A 19,506-nucleotide genomic window follows, 5' to 3' on the forward strand; every position below is an offset into this window, starting at 1 on the left:
CAGATCATGAGCTGCTTCTTGCAAAATTTCGGCTTAAATTGAAGAACGTCGGGAAAACCACTAAACCGTTCAGGTATGACCTAAATCATATCCCTGATGAATATACAGTGGAGGTGAGGAATAGATTTCAAGGATTAGACCTGATAGACAGAGTGCCTGAGGAACTATGGACGGAGGTCCGTAACATTGTTCAGGAGGCAGCAACGAAATCCGTCCCAAAGAAAAAGAAATGCAAGAAAGCCAAGTGGCTGTCTGATGAGGCTTTACAAGTAGCTCACGAAAGAAGGGAAGCGAAAAGCAAGGGAGAAAGGGGAAGATATACCCAACTGAATGCAGAGTTCCAGAGAATAGCAAGGAGAGACAAGAAGGCCTTCTTAAATGAACAATGCAAAGAAATCGAGGAAAACAACAGAATGGGAAAGACTAGAGATCTCTTCAAGAAAATTGGAGATCTCAAGGGAACGTTTTGTGCAAAGACGGGCATGATCAAGGACAAAGAAGGCAGGGACCTAACAGAAGCAGATGATGAGATTAAGAAGAGGTGGCAAGAATACACAGAAGAACTATACAGGAAAGATCTGAATGTCCCTGAAAGCCATGATAGTGCGGTCACTGAACTTGAGCCGGACATCCTAGAGAGTGAAGTCAAGTAGGCCTTAGGAAGCATTAGTAACAACAAAGCTAGAGGAGATGACAGTATTCCAGCCGAGCTATTTAAAATCCTAAAAGATGATGCTGTTAAAGTGCTGCATTCAATATGCCAACAAATCTGGAACACTCAACAGTGGCCACAAGACTGGAAAAGGTCAGTTTACATTCCAATTCCAAAGAAGGGCAACGCCAAAGAGTGTTCAAACTACCGCACAATTGCGCTCATTTCACATGCCAGCAAGGTGATGCTCAAAATCCTACAAGCTAGGCTTCAGCAGTATGCGAACCGAGAACTACCGGAAGTACAAGCTGGGTTTAGAAGAGGCAGAGGAACTAGAGATCAAATCGCCAACATTCGCTGCATCATGGAGAAAGCAAGAGAATTCCAGAAAAACGTCTATTTCTGCTTCATTGACTACGCTAAAGCCTTTGATTGTGTGGATCACAACAAACTGTGGCAAATTCTTAAAGAGATGGGAGTACCAGACCACCTTACCTGTCTCCTGAGAAACCTGTACGAGGGTCAAGAAGCAACAGTAAGAACCAGACATGGAACAACCGATTGGTTCAAAATTGGGAAAGGAGTATGACAAGGCTGCATATTGTCACCCTGCTTATTTAACTTATATGCAGAGTACATCATGAGAAATGCCGGGTTGGATGAATTAGAGGTCGGAATTAAGATTGCCGGGAGAATTATCAACAACCTCCGATATGCAGACGATACCACCCTAATGGCAGAAAGCGAAGAGGATCTCAAGAGCCTCTTGTTGAGGGTGAAAGAGGAGAGTGCAAAAGCTGGTTTGAAACTCAACATTAAAAAAACTAAGATCATGTCATCTGGCCCTATCACTTCCTGGCATATAGAAGGGGAAGAAATGGAAGCAGTGACAGATTTTACTTTCTTGGGCTCCAAGATCACCGCAGATGGTGACTGTAGCCATGAAATTAAAAGACGCTTGCTCCTTGGGAGGAAAGCTATGGCAAACCTAGACAGCATAGTAAGAAGCAGAGACATCACCTTGCTGACAAAGGTCCGTCTAATCAAAGCTATGGTTTTCCCAGTAGTAATGTATGGCTGTGAGAGCCATATAAGGACTATAAGGAAGGCTGAGCGCGGAAGAATTGATGCTTTCGAACTGTGGTGCTGGAGAAGACTCTTACGAGTCCCCTGGACTGCAAGGAGGTCAAATCAGTCCATCCTAAAGGAAATCAACCCTGAGTGCTCATTGGAAGGACAGATAATGAAGCTGAAGCTCCAATATTTTGGCCACCTAATGCGAAGAGAAAACTCCCTGGAAAAGACCCTGATGCTGGGAAAGACTGAAGGCAAAAGGAGAAGGGGACGGCAGAGGATGAGATGGCTAGATAGCATCACGGATGCAATGAGTATGAACTTGAGCACGCTCCGGGAAAGAGCGCAGGACAGGAAGGCCTGGCGTGCTATGGTCCATGGGGTCACGAAGAGTCGGACACGACTGAACGACTGAACAACAACAACAACAACAATCATTCCCATTAAGTTCTGTGAGTCACAGTAAGTAGACTGCTATCAGAAAACCCATTTGAGGGTAAGTAGACAAAACCTCCTTCCTCCAAGAACTAGGGACAGATCATAGTTTTAGCTCCCAGCACAATAGTGTCCACAGAAAAAAGACAGTCTTCTTGGTGAAAATTAGATGTCATACACTATGAATTAATTCAAGCAGAAACTGCCCCCTAGTGGACAGAGGGGAGAATACCTCCTGTGCCTGGACCACTGGACAGACACAAGTTGGGAGAACCCAACTTAAACCCAATACATGATGGGGACAGATGGTGCAGTCAGCATCTCACCTTGAGTGGCATTCCTACTGAAGGCTCAACTTTTGATATTGACCTAGGATAATTATTAGTCCTTTATTAAAGAGATATGGACTTTCCCATGACATATTTTCATGATTTCTAGACAAATTGTCATGAAGGACATGAATAAATTTTCTTTACTCATTTATTTATTTACACTTAATAAAATCTCTAAGCTAAATACTAAAAACCACTATTAAAATACATATATAATACAATATAACAGTACACAGTTACAGCTTACAACAAAATAAAAGACTAGAGGAGCCATCTCATTTCAAACAGGAATCTGGTGCAACCTCAATGGAATAAATTTAGTTGCAACTACATATGCTAGATGGAGTGTCTACTAACAATAAAAATTGTTTAGATTTGGCTCTCACCATCTCTTGTGACTCCTCCTTGCATATATGTCCTGCAAACTAACAGTAGCAGAGAAACAAATACAAGAACAAAACAGAAATATATATTTTGGTACTAAGAGACTTTGGTACAGAGACACCAACGCCCAAGTGTCCAAGCAGGTGCAACTCTGGAGATTTGTGGACAAATATCTCAACTCTTTTCCTCCTCACACTTTAAAACACAGGCAGAGGGTTGGGGGCCACATTCGCAGACATGAGCACGCACACACTTACTCACATGCAGGTGAATGAACACATGCACAGTTTTTCCCCTTGCCCCTCCTACCCACATCTCATATACACTGTCTCACACACGTTCATACACAGACACCCTGTCCAACAGCTCTTTTCCAGTACCCACCTGGGACCCTTTAATCAGAAGCTAGGGCTTTGTTTGAATCTGGGGCCTTAGACATACAAAACACGTGCTGTACAACTGAAGTGTGTGACCTCTCTCAAATTGAACAAAATATCCAGACGTCTAGAGGACCCAACACTAATTACGGTATTCCAGCCCAAAGTTTTCAGGCAGGGAAGGAAAGCGAGCTGCAGTTGAGAAACAGTGCAATATCCTTCTCCACTAGCAGCTCACTGTTCATCTATGCTATGTTGGGAAGAAGAGGTTTCTCAACCTAGCAGGGAAGGCAAAGCGGCAGGGAGGTAGCACAATTCAGTGGTGGGGAGGGGAGAAATTTGGCAGGGGGTGGCTTGGGCACTCTCCGAAGGCCTCGAAGGCTTTCAAGCATCCACTTGGAGCTCCAAATTTTGATCTGAGCACAGATACTATTTTTCGTAGACAAACTGAATTGGGATTAATGGAATACAGGGATTAATGGAATAGTCTCATAATATAGACATTACTCCCTCCCAGGGAAGTTACCTTTTAAATATATGTTAATTCAGATCTAGCAATCCTCCTGAGCTCTTCTGTAAACTTAACAGATGTTATTTAAATTAAAATGAAAATTAATATGAATATATCAGATTTCTTTTACTGTTAAAGCTTAGAATGGGGAGAGAACAATCTAAAATTTTAGTTGATTAATTTATGGATTGAGCCAATTAGATCTTGCAACCTTATTTTTTAGTGAGATCTTAATTTTTAAAAAGTACAGTTCAGAAAGTGGAAAAGAGTGATTTACAGAATATATACTGACTTGGATATTTTCAAGTTAAGTATTTCTAGGATAAAAAAAAACAGTTTATTTTTAGGCATCACACAACCAACCTGAGAGAGAACTGCTTCTTCAACAACTGAAGCCAGTTTTGGAATTAAGAATCAAATAACATTATGTCACAGTCTACTACCTGAATCAGAATAATTTAACTTACAGTTAAAGTTGGCCTCGCCTTTCCTACAGGGCCAAAATTGTATCTTGGGTCTCTAAACTTCAGCCTCACATGGCAGGCATAGGAATTCCTGGTAGAAAAAAAGTTACAGATGTTTTAATACACCAAAGAGCAGATATTAGTAAGATAATATTTGGATTTGCTTTCAAATATTTCTCTATTTCAGCCCATTTGATTGCTAAATAAATGTTACACAGACACAGGACAGAAACTTTAAAACAAGATATTGTAATATATGAAATATTGATCAATTGTATCAGCAAAAGAATCAAACAGTTACCCTAACATTTTCTTCACTGACAGGCCAAATGGGGAGGGTCGGATATCTGACTGTTGTCTTCCCCTCCCTGGGATCCATTTCAGATTAGACCCCAGGCCCATTGATATGGGTCTAATCTGAAATGGGTCAAATCTGTTAAATTTGCTCTAGTCCCTGCTGTAGCATCCCTGGATTGCCTCCCTTTAATTCACACAACTTACCATGGCAAGTGGGGATGAGACAGAGGGCTACCAGGAACACCATGGCAGGGACTGAGGCATAGGGCAGATGTACAGAAGCATGTATGTATGCTAGGAGCCATATTTCCCATGATTGGAATGTACCCCTGACCTCACACTGCACTTCCATGCAACATCAGGGGCTATCCCCTTCTCTCCTTACCTCCAAACTTTGGGGCCAGATAGGGAGGAGCTTGTTTTGGTAGTATATGATTAAGGTACTCCAAGCGTCTTGGCCAGCACAGGTTTCATCTCTATGTCTGAGTCTGAGAGAGAAGTGAGAATCTTCCCCATCATTGCACAGAGCCCTCCGAAGCTCAACATGACTGTGAGAATGATCCCTGCCCAGCTCCAAGCTAGAGGGAGGCTGGGACTCCTCTCATCACCCCTTATCAAAGAGTGATAAAACATATGCCATAGCAAGCAGTAGACCCCTGGCTCCAAATATCTAGAACATGCGCCACAGCTACTTGCCAGGGTGGGAGCTGGTAAACCAGCTTTGTCCTGGATGTACTGGGACAGCAGGAAAGCAACATCTGTCTGCATCTTTGGGGCAGGGGGTCAAGTCTGGGTTTGGCAAGATTTGAGTGCTATGAATCCAGTACAGCTTGCACCCTTGCTTCTGCATGCCAATTGCCCATGTAATCCCTGCTAAACCAGTACATTTGTACAGGCTTTCACAAATCCACTTACATGGGTATTTACGGTGATAGGTCCTCCCTACTCTGGAGAGTCAAGGAGGCAATAACAAGGCTTTTAAGTTTGCATTGTTTGTGATGATTTGCTCAAATTCAAAAGATGTGGAGATACAAGAAGCTGAACTAGTTACTCTGTAGGAGAATATATGTTCAGTTACCTTGTCTATGCTAGTGAATCTGACCAAGAATACATTCCAACTTAAAAAGAAGGGTGAGGGAACAGAGGTTGACATTTGAGCCTCTTTCCATCAGAAACCTTTTTTTTTACAGTGAAAATTACTACCTTGAATTGCAAGGCACTAAATACCAAAAATACAGAAATAAAAAAGTGAAGAAAAGAATCAAATTGAAGCCGGATACTACTCTCCTCCCCTTTTCTTTGATGGGCTTCCTACTTGACAAGCCGTCAGAATGGTAAAACTTCATTGGAAAATTGTTTGCATTTCCTCTAGCTGAAGAAGAGCCTTTGTGTTTTACAAGTGAAACCTACACAATTACTAAAAAGAAAGCGCTACTGAGTTCAAGTAGAGCTTACACCCAACGAAGTATACTTGGGGCACAATCCTACGCATGTTTAGACAGAAAAAGAGTCCCATACCTCACAGCGCTCCATGCTGACTGGGGAATGCTAGGAGTTGTAGGACATTTTTCTGTCTAAACATGCATAGGATTGGGCCCTTACAATAGCAATTTTAGTATCATATGCAGTTGGGAACAGTTGGACAGTAGGTAATGTTCTATCATTTCAATAGAGAAGATTTCTTCCATCTACACACACCCCTTTTGAACAGACACTCAATTTATTTTCAAAATAAAACTTTATGGGGTTATGGAAGTGTTAAACTCTGACCTACCATGTAAAATGAGTGTTGTATCTTGCCAAATTTTGCATTTTCTCATTAGGCAGTAAGAACAAAGTGGTATCCACTTGTGATAGCATGATTGGATCAGATCATTTATCGTGCTCACTGTTGAAGGAGGAAACTATTTGCCTTTGGGAAGCCTAAATTTAGGACTTACATGCCTAAAATTTGGTTTCATCATGAATTCTGATTAAAAATAAATAACTTCCAGTGTGGCCTTTCCAAACCCCATGGGCAGAGAGTTTCAGTGATCCAGCTTGGAAAAAACGACATCTGAGAAGACTCTAGCCTATAAAAACTCATACCACAAAGGAATTTAAGACGCCACAAGACTCTTTGAAAAACTGGTCATTCCTCCTTTCTTTCTGTAATAATATTAATCAGACAGAAGTTTAATATAAGCATATTACTGGCAAAATTCCACTCTTCCCCCACACTGTGGTTATACCAGAAAAGAGCAATGTAAATGTTGTTTAATATTTTAACATATAAAATGTGTGTGTATGTGCGTATTGGGGAAAGAGCAGTCTTATAAAATGTGTGTGTGTTGGGGAAAGAACAACAGTCTTTTAAAAAATTAAAAGGAAAGAAAACCCTGTTGTAAAGAAATAGCTCAGTTGTAAAAGAGAACCAACAGGCCACCAGCCTGAGATTCAGTGGGACTCAAAGTGTTTTTTTGAAGTGCACTTGGCTTTCATTGACTTCTCCATCAGCTGCTGCTTTTTATTCTCTCACAGCCACCTCTCTAGCAGAGTAATAAAAATGTGTAACGTAGCACTAGCACTAGTAGAACTACAGCGCAAATGACGAGTTAGGTGCAGTTTCCAGAAAAAGCACCATTATATACAAATACCGGCAGGGCCATCATTCAGGATACAACTCCATGGAAGCAGTTCAATGTAGAAAGTATGTGTGAAATAGCTCACTACATGGGTCCAGCAATTTTACCTATTCCGCCACAAATAAGTAAATGCTGCAGTGACATGGCTGAAGTAGTCAGAATCACTGGGGAGCCATTTCACACAAATGGCTTGCCACGTGAGCAGTCTCCACACAGTTGCATTTCAAAAAGCTGCCATGCCAGAAAAATGTATTCCTTTCCTGCCCATGTATCACTAAGCCAGTTGCTTCAGTAATCTAAGAACGTAAAATGACAGACAAACACAAATCAATTATGCTATTAAACTGACTTGTCCAAACCTAACAGGGGAGATCTCTGCATGGGAGCAGACTTCCACATGCAGAGCCACAGTAAACACACTTCTGGATTTATGTCCACACCGTTTTGTTCATCTGGGCCTCACTTAACTGGCTGGATTCATCTCTTGATGTAGACTGGGATTCCCATCCATGGCCACTAGCTGTAATAGGCCAAAGTTTAAATTGCTATGGCTGTCATTATCACAAAAAATATTGTTATAAAATTCACTTCTAAACACACTGCAAAAAATAATAATAAGAATATATACTGTGTCCTACAGAACCAGTAGTCATATTATCCATTTGTCAACTAGTTGTCTTATTTATTCTTTTACATTTATATTCCACTTTTCCTCCAAACAGCCATGTGTTTTCCAGAAAAATTTCAGTTTACATCAGGAAATCACTAGAGTGTGATCTATTTTGGCATGTTTAATAAATACAAGTAAAATACTCAAAGCTAAAAAAAATGTGCCCCATATTAATTTTTTGTCCTGATATACCACAAGTACTTGACCTGAAATACTGGCGGGGGGGGGGGGGGAGGAATTACAGCACACTTAATGTGATTTAAATGTTATATTATGTAGACATTTTTATTGGAATGCTTATAAAAATGTTTTTTTTAAATAGCATGTACTTCCTTTAAATGTAAGAAACAAAGGTACTGAAAACCATGGACACAATAATTCAGCCTCCCCTAACCTGGTGCCCTCCAGATATGCTGGACTACAACTCCAGCATCTTCAGTCAGCACTGGGTTGGGAATTCAGTTTGCAGCCTAAGGTTAGAAAATAACTGGCACATGTAGGGTATAAATTACAGAGTTCATTCAGTCAACGGAGTGATTATGGACTTATTCAACACTGGAGTCTCTCAGATGAGCTAGTCAGTGTGTTGATTTTCAAGACTAAAAAGCGGAGTTGATGAAGTACAGAATGAAAATTGAAAATTGGCTAGCACTTCAAAATCTCACTGAAAAATGACTTTACAGAACCACCATGTGAGAGGGTTTTGTTTGTTTGTTTATTTATTTATATACCACCCAATAGCTGATGCTCTCTGGGAGGTTCACAAAAATTAAAACCAAAAAGCAAAGGATAAAACAATATAAAATATAAAAGCATTAAAACCACAATATAACAATACAACCAGAATAAAACCTAGCAGCAATGCAGAGATTAAAATACAGATTCAAAACACCAAAGCTAAAAGACTAGGAAGCTAAAATGCCTGGGAGAATAAAAAGGTCTTCACCTGGCGCCAGAAGGAATACAACGTAGGTGCCAGGTGAACCCCTCTAGGGAGCTCATTCCACAGCCAGGGTGCCACAGCAGAAAAGGCCCTCTTCCTGGTAGCCACCCGCCTCACTTCCTTTGGCAGGGGCTCACAGTGAAGGATGGCTGAGGATGATCTTAGGATCTAGGCAGGCACATATGGGAGGAGGCAGTCGTTCAGATAACCTGGCCCCAAGCCTTTAAGGGCTTTGAATGTTAATACCAGCACTTTGAATTGGGAAATGGACTGGCAGCCAGTGCAGCTGGAAAAGTACTGGTGTAATGTGATATCACTGGCCAGTCCCTGTTAACAACTTTGCTACCCTATTTTGGACTAGCTGAAGTTTCCAGACCATTTTCAAAAGCAGCCCCACGTATAACGCATTGCAGTAATCCAGATGAGAAGTTATCAGACCACGGATAACTGTCAGGAGAAAACAAGGTACACTATGACAGAGGTAAACACAGACAAGAAATAGGGGGAAGGGACAGTTGCTGGCCAATCAAAACTGCATGCATTGAACAGGTTGTTTGGATTGTTCATCTGGAGCACAAATTGTAATCCGGACACCACAAGCCTAGAATATGGGCTAAGCAGTTTTGTGCAAAACTGTAATTTCTGCTAGTAACAAGCAATGCACAAAGTCAGTTCACAGCATGCACAGTACAAGCTAGGGAGCTCCACAAAGAAAAAAAGATAGCATCTAGAGATACAGCTAAATATTATAAACATGAAGCCTTCAGAATAAGATGTGGGCAAGACAAAGTATTAGAACAGGTGTTTGTTTCCATGTGTCATCTTCTGTGGTTATACCTATCAAAATATTGCCCTGCAGAGTTCTAGATAACTGCACACAACAGTATTTGTATTCCCTAAGAAGAGCCCTGTAGCTTCAGACTTCAGGGCCATTGAGTCCATCAATGAACTTCCTATACCACCAGTCACGTGCTTCCGGGAAGCACACAAGCCGGGAGCAGCAGCAGTAATCCTCCCCTGCTCATTGCCCCTAGAATCTGATATGCAGGGTTATACTACCTCTGAACATCTTTCAAAACAACATATTGAAAGACCACATTCTCCCATATGAGCCTGCCCGGCTTCTAAGATTCTCAGGAGAGGCCTTTCTCTCTGCCCCACCAACCATCAAAGGCATATTTGGCAGGAAGATAAGAGGAGATCTCCTCAGTGGCTGCTGCCTGGCTCTGGAACTCCCTGCTAAGGGAGGCAAAGCCTGCTCCATTTTTTGTTGTCCTTCCAGGAGCAGACAAAGACATGTTTATTCGGACAGGCTTTGGGCTTTTATGCTGTCCACTGAAGTAGGTTTTTATCTGGTGGGTGATATTTATTCCTTTTTTATTCCTGTGTTTCTAACTGATTTTCTTATGTGTTTAATTATAATTTTGTATTTTATCTTACATTGTTGTTAGCCGCCTCATGCTGTTTGTACTGGAAAAGAGGGATATATATTTAAGATTAATACCGCCCTCAGCTATTGGGCAGTATAGAAATGTAATAAATATATACATACATAAAGGTATAATTGCAATGTATAATATTGTTTTTGACTTAATGATTAAGGATGCAATCCTAATACACTTATTAAGGAGTAAGTGCCACTGAATTCAGCTGGACTCTGAACAAACATGTTTAGGACTGTACTACTCCTGGAAAAGACCCTGATGCTGGGAAAGATTGAAGGCAAAAGGAGAAGGGGATGGCAGAGGATGAGATGGCTAGATAGCATCACCGATGCAATGAATATGAACTCGAGCACACTCCGGGAGAGAGCGGAGGACAGGAAGGCCTGGCGTGCTATGGTCCATGGGGTCACAAAGAGTCGGACACAACTGAACAACAACAACTGTACTGCAAGTGAAGTAACAATGCACAGAGCATCAGTGCTACTTGGGCAACTAATCAGAATCAATATTGCACATTGCAGGACAAACATTTTATGTGAAACAACTGCCTGCTGCAGATTTCTTACCCATAGTTAAACATTAGAAGCAGCCACAGATTAATATGCTCCCTCCCCAGCCCTCTTCATCTCTCCCAAGCAAATTCCCCCTTCCCTTCTCTAGCCAGCATCAACCATGATATAGTGTTACATCTTCACAGACAGTAACCAGAGTTAGCTTTAACCATGGGGTGCATGTCAATTTCAAAACCCTACATAACACTAACCCTGTTCACTATGGTTAATGCTGCCAATAAGAGGATGGCCTGTTTATGCAGAGTGGGCACAGGAGTACGCCGTCCATTCCTAATCATCTAACCATTGTAAAGAGACTGAAGTGTTACTTCTGAATGAGCCCTGCATAACTTCAACTCATGTCCCAATGTCTTACTTAACTTCTTGATATCTCAATTTGTTATTTCTGGCTACAATAAACTTCCCATTGAAGCTAACTGTAAATCTCCCATTGATTTTAATGGTCGTGAACTGTAGCATTACAAAGTATCCATAAATTATCCTCATTAAACTCACTATACAGCTGTTCAGTGCTTACAAGTTGCTCTATTTTGTAACACAAAATATTATAAGAGTCCTTCCAAATTAGAAAACTATCCTAATGGAAATCATGTAAAAACAATATGGACATAATCAATATTTTTGACTATACGTTATTCTCAGCAATGTAAATATGCTAACATGTAAGAGAGTAACATACATCAGAAAACAGTTTCGTGTTTTATTTTGTATAACAGTTTGCATTTTCAAGATACCAACACAAATTTAAGAATAAGAGCTGGTGTCTATGATACATTTATGAAGAAAGCGAAGCATTTAAGCTACTGAAAAGCTCCACTGGAGTTCTGTGCACTTAGGCTGCAATCCTATACCCACAATCAATGGGACTTACTTCCAAGTAGACATGTACAGGATTGTGTAGTTACTTGTGAGTAAGTTCTACTAAATTCAAAGCAGTTTACTTGTGAGTAAATGAGTTTAGTACACATTACCTGATGTTCAGATTTTGAGTTGCCTTGAATTCATTTACCTTATCCTGCACAACTTTCTCTAAAATTGCCTACTGATTTCAATGGAATTTGCTTCCAGGTAAGTGTTTAGGATTCCAGCCATTGCTGAGCCATTAGTTTACTAAGAGAGCAATCCTATGGCCACTAGTCAGCGGCTAGACGGCCATAGGATACGTCGGTTTCCGGGAACCTACTTCAGAGCCCATGCTTCGAGGTTGGTTTCCTGAGAACTGACCTCCTCCCACCCCAGCACTGCCTCGCAGGCAGCTTGGAATGACCCACGCTCTGTGCTCAGAAGAGGAGTGTGGAGCGGCGAAAACGGGGCGTTCCAGGGGGTGTTCTGGGGCGGGGAAGGAGAAAATGCCAGTACAACACATCCTATGTGTCGTCCAGCAGCCACTTCCCCCACTCCACCTTCCCATGGCTAGACAGATGAAATCAGCTGTCTAGCCACAAATGCAGGGCAGCTGAAGCACGGAGGGGATGATTCCCTCTGCGCTTCTCTTGCCCTGCATTGGATAGGCGGTCGCCTCCGAGCTCAGAGGCGGCCGCCTATCCCCATAGGATTGTACCCTAAAGCTACAATCCTATGCACACTTACTTGGGAGTAACACCCCCACCCCACCCCCAATGAACACAGTGGGAGTAAATTAACACAGTGAGGGTACTTTTGAGTAAGTATCAAGATCTTGCCACATAAAAGCCTGCTACACATGATCAGCTATATGCCCAACATACTCAAACAAGCTATGTAAAGCATTTCGAAAGCTTTTCACATCATTTATAAAAAGGTGCTACAATGATCCATGGCAGAGTAGTGTACATGTTGGTTACTTTTAGGGAAATACAGGGTGAAAAAAGCAAAGAAAATCAAAAATGCTTCTCAGTCTTAACGGATTAGCTACTTAAAAATATATATATATTTTCTTGTGTTTCTTTTCCCATTAGACTGTCCACAACTTCTCTCTTATTTGCGTCTTCCTTTTATTTCTGAATAGCTAAGAAAATGGTCTTTTTAAATTAGTGCCTGCTAGAAGATGTTCAGATTTATTTGCTGTAATCACATAGCCAGATACAAGCAAACCAGCAAATCTATAGAACAAGCTATGCTCCATCTGTGCAGACAAAGGGACCCATACATTCGAGGCTATCCCCATATTAGCCACCTTGAGCACTAATTTTAGTGGAAAGGTGGGATTATAAACATAGAACATAAATGAAATTAAGTAAATATTTGGCCAAGAAGCCCTTGTACAACATGCACTCTCATATATACAAGTACTGTGCCACACCTCTACCTGCAAGTCATAGCACTGGTGCCAAGATCTAAGCCAACACTACACCTGGCACATAAACTTAACTCACCAGCTCACCTTACACCCACATTAATTCTAACATGGGCATAGTTAGAGATGGTACAAAGAACCATTTCTTGGGACTAGTCTGCTTGGAGCCCAGAAGAAAAAAATATTAAGCTTTGTACTAACTCTCTAAACATGTGTGGCACCTGTGGAGGGTGGTAGACAGCACGAGCCATACAGATAATGCAAGATAAAGAGTTGTGCTTCTAGTAAACATGGAAATTAAATGTAGCTGTGACGTCCTGGAAGTCAAATATATTGTCATCAGATAAGAGGCTGAGATCCAGGGGCACCAAATTAGCATTTTCAGAAATGCTCTCTCTTCCACAAGCAGGCTCTCAATACCAGAATCAGAGAGTAGTATTGGGAAGAAGGGTTTAGATGTCCTAGGATGGTGCTGGGAAAACATCTGGGGGCAGCAGGAGCCTATACAAAGGAGATGGGTTTCACCTGAGCTGCAACAGAGATTGAGGGCTGGCACTTTTAGCCAAAAAGGTCACTGAGCAGCTTTTAAATCAACGTATTAGAGGGGGAAGTTGAGGATCATCCAATCTGGAATGACTCATTCCTTCAGAATCGTGTTATAAATGTTTCAGGTCTCAACGTGGGAAAGAGAGTAAGTCGGCAAAGTTCCACAAACTAATGACAGCCAAGGAAAAAGTAACCAGAGAGACATTTAGAGACACAATATAAAAGTATTTATCTATGCTAATATTAGAACCAACCTTGTCAAAATGGGTGGATTGGAGTGCCTGCTATTAAAAGAGAAACAGTGAACATATCAGACACCTGATGAGCTGGTGAAAATAAATGGCAAATACTTATATAAAGCCCACAGAAAGGACAAGGTAGGTTATCACCCTGCTCTGCATGTAGAAGGACAGAGAACCCCATTCATTATGAGGACACCAAATTATTCAGTAAGGCAAAATCCAAAGCAGTCCATGAAGAGTTCTGAAAGGATCTCTTCAAACTGGGCAACAAAATGGCAGATGAGATTCAACATAAAGTGAGATTCAACATAAAGTGATCCACACAAGGACAAAAAAATCTACATTCTTTCCTTCTTGCATTCACCCTACCTCTAGAACAGATATTTGAGTTGTGTTGGAAGGCTTACTATAAACTCAGCATGCTGCATTAGTGAAAAAGGAAAGCTCATTATTAGGAGTAGTTAGGGGAAGCGACTGAAAACAAAATGGAAAGTATCACAACACCTTTATATAACCGTACAGTGCCACCACATTTGGAATACTCTGTACTGCTCACTCCATCTCAGAAAGGATATCACAGACTTGGAAACAAGCAACTAAAATAATCAAGGGGTTTGGGGTGGAGCACGGAGGCATTCAAGATGCAGCTGGGCAGCCATCTGTCAGGGATACTGACTTGGATTCCTGCACTGAGCAGAGGATTGGACTCAATGGTCTTGTAGGCTCCTTCCAACCCTACTATTCTATGATTCTATGAAGCTGAAAGGGCACATAACTGTGGTGGCTTGAACTATGTTTTAAATGTTTTATTAACTGTAGGTACTGTTGGCTGTTTCTGAAATTGTGATTTTATGGTTATTTGTTTTAAACCGCCTTGGACAGTCTCCGTCCTGAAAGGTGATATGTGTGTATATATAGCTATCTGAGCTAATAACTGTCATAGAATCATAGAATGAAAGGGTTGGAAGGGACCTACAAGATCACTGAGTCCAGCCCCCTGCTCCATGCAGGAAACCTGATTCACAGGCGGTCTCCCATCCAAGTACGAACCAGAGCTGACCCTGCTTAGCTTCTGAGATCATTGGAATAAGGAGTTTACTCAACAGACCTATCCTCCCATTAGTCTGCCTAATCCATTTCTAAATGCCATTTTAAAGCCACAGAAACATCTGGCATTCAGAGTACACTGCCTCTGAACATGGAGGCTCCACTGGGCTAGCCAGGCCAGGATCCTTTAATAAACCCCCTACCCGCCTCCCAGAAATTTGTGTAATCCCCCTCTTTAGAAAAAAAAAAACACAAGGCCATGTTCAAAAGCCCAGTAGTATCTGGTATGCAGGAGGTACACTATCTCTGACCTGAAGGCTCCATTGGACTATTATGGTTAACAGCTATCATTAGACCTCACTTTCTAATATTTATTTGTTTCATTTCCATTCCAACCAGTATCTAAAGCTCTCTGGGTGGTTTATTAATAAACAAACATATAGTTGGGTGGGGATTAGAATCTGGGTCTCTCCAGGCATGGTCTGACACTCTAACCACTAGGTTCACAAATTTTAAGGCATTTTTTTTTAAATAAGCCATTTTAAACTCCAGCAACATCCTGCAGTATCTGACCTCTTAACCCTCAGGTTCCATAGAGCTATTTGCTTTTAATCTTGGTTGTAGGCTGCCCCAAGAACACAGCTCTACATATTTTAAATAAGTATCCTGGCTGTGAACAGCTGACAGAAGCCCCCTATTTTTTACCCTAAAAAAAAATACACATTAAATTTATACCCAGCTTTTGCATTTAAAAATACCCAAAGCGGCTAATGATATGCAGCGTAAAACACACACACCACAGACCAATCAGTAACAGAGGCAGAGGCAGAGGTAGACAACATGGTGCCCTACGGATGTTTTAGACTACAACTCCCATAATCCCTGACCACTGGCCATGGTGGCTGGGGTTTATGGGAGCTGCAGTCCAAAACACCTGGAGGACACTACATTGTCTACCCCTGCTAAGCAACAAGAGAAGCAATATAACAAATCAAAGGCAGCCAGATTTATCCCCCATCCTGCATTTCAAAGCTTATAAATCAGCCTCCCAGAAACCTGGTGCCTTCCAGATGTTTTGGTCCACAACTCTCAGCATTCCTGACCACTGGCCATACTAGGGTTGGGGCTGATGGGAGCTGAAGTCCGAAACATCTGGAGGATCCCCGCTTGAACACGGCTGGTATAAATAAGAACAATTGCAATGATAAACCAAGCCCCAGGAGCAGCATGCGGCCTGCAGAAGGGTACACTGCCCCTGCGGAGAGAAGCTCGCCCAGGTCTGAGGAGCCTCGACGCCCACCCGGGGGCCGCCACGGGGATGGCCGAGCCCCCGCCTCGCCCGCCCCGCAGGAATGGGGGAGGCCGGCCGGGGCGGCGGCTGGGCCCGAAGGCCGCTCCCGCCGCAGAGCCCCCCTCCGCCCTCCTCCTCCTCCTCCTCCTCCTCCTCACCGGCGCTCCCCCTCGACGCGACGGCGGCGGCCCGCTCCGAGTCTGGCGGCGGCGGGGGCGGCGCCTCTTCCTGGGGGGCCCGTCGCGGCCGCTCCCGCCCAGCGGCGCCCACACCATGGGGTCGAGGCAGGGGCGGCCTTGCGGCGGGCGGAGAAGCGGCTCCGGGGCCAAGGAGCCGCCGCCTCTCCCCGGCGCCCAGCGAGGCAGCTCCCCGGCAAGGCCGCTCGGCGCCGTCTCCCGGCAACCGCGCCGGCCCCTCCCGCGCCGCGCCGCGCCGCGCGGGGCTCACGCCGCCGCCGCCCGGCCGCAAGGACGCCGCCGCGCCGCGCATGCGCGCTCCGCGGGCCGGCCGGCCGCCGCGCGGCACCCCGGCCGCGTCGCCGCCGGAGGAGGCCGCAGCCTGGCCGCCTCCGGATGTGCCGGGCTGCGAAGCCCAGCGGTCCTGACCGGTGGCCATGCTGGCTGCGGCTGCTGGGGGTTGTAGTCCGAAAGCAGCTGGAGGGCACCAGGCTGGGGAAGGCTGCCGCTGGGCTCCTGCGCTGCCCCTGCAGAGGTGCTGCAAGAGGTGGTAGAGCCCTGGCGGAATGGGGGGGTGATGGGCTGTATGTGTTTGGGGGGGAGGGAGTGGGCTGTATGTGTTTGGGGGGGAGGGAGTGGGCTGTGTTTGCGGGGGAGGGGTTGCGGGGGGAGGGAGTGGGCTGTGTTTGCGGGGGAGGGGTTGCGGGGGGAGGGAGTGGGCTGTGTTTGCGGGGGAGGGGTTGCGGGGGGAGGGAGTGGGCTGTGTTTGCGGGGGAGGGGTTGCGGGGGGAGGGAGTGGGCTGTGTTTGCAGGGGGGTTGCGGGGGGAGGGAGTGGGCTGTGTTTGCGGGGGAGGGGTTGCGGGGGGAGGGAGTGCGCTGTGTTTGCGAGGGGAGTGGGTTGCGGGGGGAGGGAGTGGGCTGTGTTTGCGAGGGGAGTGGGTTGCGGGGGGGAGGGAGTGCGCTGTGTTTGCGAGGGGAGTGGGTTGCGGGGGGGAGGGAGTGCGCTGTGTTTGCGAGGGGAGTGGGTTGCGGGGGGAGGGTTGCGGGGACAGGGAGTGGGCTGTTTGCGGGGGGGTTGTATTTGCAGGGGGAGGGTTGTGGGGGAGGGAGTGGGCTGTGTTTGCGGGGGAGGGTTGTGGGCTGTGTTTGCAGGGGAGGGGTTGTGGGGGGAGGGAGTGGGCTGTGTTTGCGGGAGGAGGGGTTGTGGGGGGAGGGAGTGGGCTGTGTTTGCGGGAGGAGGGGTTGTGGGGGGAGGGAGTGGGCTGTGTGTGTTTGTATGGGAGGAATGGGCTGTGTGTGTTTCGTTTGGGAATGGACTGTGTGTTTGTATGTGAGGGGAGGCAATGGGCTGTGTGTGTTTGTGGGGGGAGGCAATGGGCTGTCTGTGTATGTGTATTCACACTATATACTAATAGCGAACTCATTCTTCAAGTGTGGATCTTTATGTCGTCAAAATGGCACCACTCATGCACAGAAGGAAGGTATCAAAAGGCTCAGGGAAATCCCAAGGATTACAGAAGTAGAAAAAATGTTTAAGGGGGGGGGAAAAACCCTAAAGGGCGGGGGGGGGGTCTCAAAAAAGCTCAATGGGAATAGTGCCTGCTTAGTGGGCATGGAATGCTGAATGGCTATTGGAGAAAAAGTGGAAAGGGAGATAGGGGAAATGGAATGGAGTATCCAGGAAATGGGTCTGCCTGTCTGGAACCCTGAACAAGAGTGTTCTCCACTGCAACATTTTGTTGCATGTCCCAGGTGTGTATGCAGGGAGTATATATACACATCTCCCTGCAAGTAGAAAATAGCACACAACACCACAGGGAGCAGGCTGAGATAGTACCTTTCTCTTCACTGTGCTAAACAGTTGATTTACTTGCATAGCGTGTTTTCTTTTTTTTACAAAACAGGAGGAACATTCAGAAACGGTATCCCCGCCACCATCACCCACAAGCTGAATTGGTAGTATTTATTCTGCCCACTCAGGATCCTGCCACTACATACTGCTGCACAGATAGGCTCTGCTTGCCTAATCTTTTATTGCAGATCCTCCTGAAACATGGAGGAGAATGAAGAATCATACAATGATAGGGTGGACCCTACCACTTCAGTTCAGAGGTGCAGATACTATTTTTAAATGCTCCCCCACACAAACAGCGCTGTGCTAGAAGAAAACTACAACAGCGGTCCTCTTATCTGTCCTGCTCCTTTTCTACTTGCAGGGCTGGGTTGGCCTGAGGCTACGGATGGCGGAGAATTCCGCCACGGATCTCGGTGAGGCCGAATGCCAGTGCATTCAGCCCCCCGAAATCCGTGGCGGAACAAAGCCCCCACCCCCCCAACCCACGGAAGGCGCGCAAAACAGAGCACTTACCTGCTACCGTCCACACTGACTTGCAAATGGCGACTGCCCTGCATTCGCTTCCTGATCATAGCCGTGATAGGCTACGTAAATACTTACATAGCCTATCACGGCTAACGCAGGGACGCCATTTGCGTTCCGTATTTTTCGCCATTTTATCTGACGTAAATACTTAGGTAGCCTGTCATGGCAAGCAAAAAAACCAAAATGCGTACGCAAATGGTGGTGGCTACGGCGGCCGCCATTTGCGTTCCCTATTTTTCACCGTTTTATCCTACGTAAATATTTACTTAGGCTATTATGGCGAAAAAAAAGGGGAACGCAAATAACGCCCACTACGCTATTTGCGTTCCCCTTTTTTTCCGCCGTAATAGCCTACGTAAATATTTACGTAAGATAAAATGGTGAAAAATACGGACCGCAAATGGCGGCCGCCATAGCGTGTGGGTTTTTTTGCCTGCTGTGATAGGCTACGTAAATAGTTACATAGCCTATCACTGCAGCCTGGCTGGACGCAAATGGTGACTGCCATTTGCGTCCACAGCAGCCCGTCTGCGGCCGGAACTCCGGTTGCGGACAGCCCTGGCTGGCTGCTCCGCGGAGCTGGAGCGGAGCCGGCCGGCAGGATTCCAGGGGGGGGAGGACCGGATCACCTCCCCCCCACCTGTCGAGGATTCCGGGGGGGAGGGACGGAGCGCCTTCCCCCACACCGCGAATCACATCCGCAAAAAGGTAAGTGACTTTCGTACATCCCTACCTGAGGCTATACCTGGACAGCATCTCAGACTTGGC

General features: G+C 44.9%; 1 protein-coding gene across 1 annotated transcript in view; it reads right to left on the minus strand.

Annotated features, from left to right (window-relative positions):
• ZC3H12B (zinc finger CCCH-type containing 12B) overlaps nucleotides 1-16,587 on the minus strand; it is a 53,743-nt gene extending 37,156 nt beyond the window's left edge. The window contains exons 1-2 of the mRNA XM_084814151.1: nucleotides 16,340-16,587; nucleotides 4,233-4,320 (exon numbers count right to left, since the gene is read on the minus strand). The gene's annotated coding sequence lies outside the window, so the exon portion shown is untranslated. The remainder of the gene's footprint in view (nucleotides 1-4,232; nucleotides 4,321-16,339) is intronic.
• Between the last annotated feature and the right edge of the window lie 2,919 nt (nucleotides 16,588-19,506).

The sequence above is a fragment of the Heloderma suspectum genome, chromosome 9 (assembly GCF_057233095.1).
Source record: "Heloderma suspectum isolate Gila_16-S chromosome 9, 16-S_ref, whole genome shotgun sequence".
Lineage (NCBI taxonomy): Eukaryota > Metazoa > Chordata > Lepidosauria > Squamata > Helodermatidae > Heloderma > Heloderma suspectum.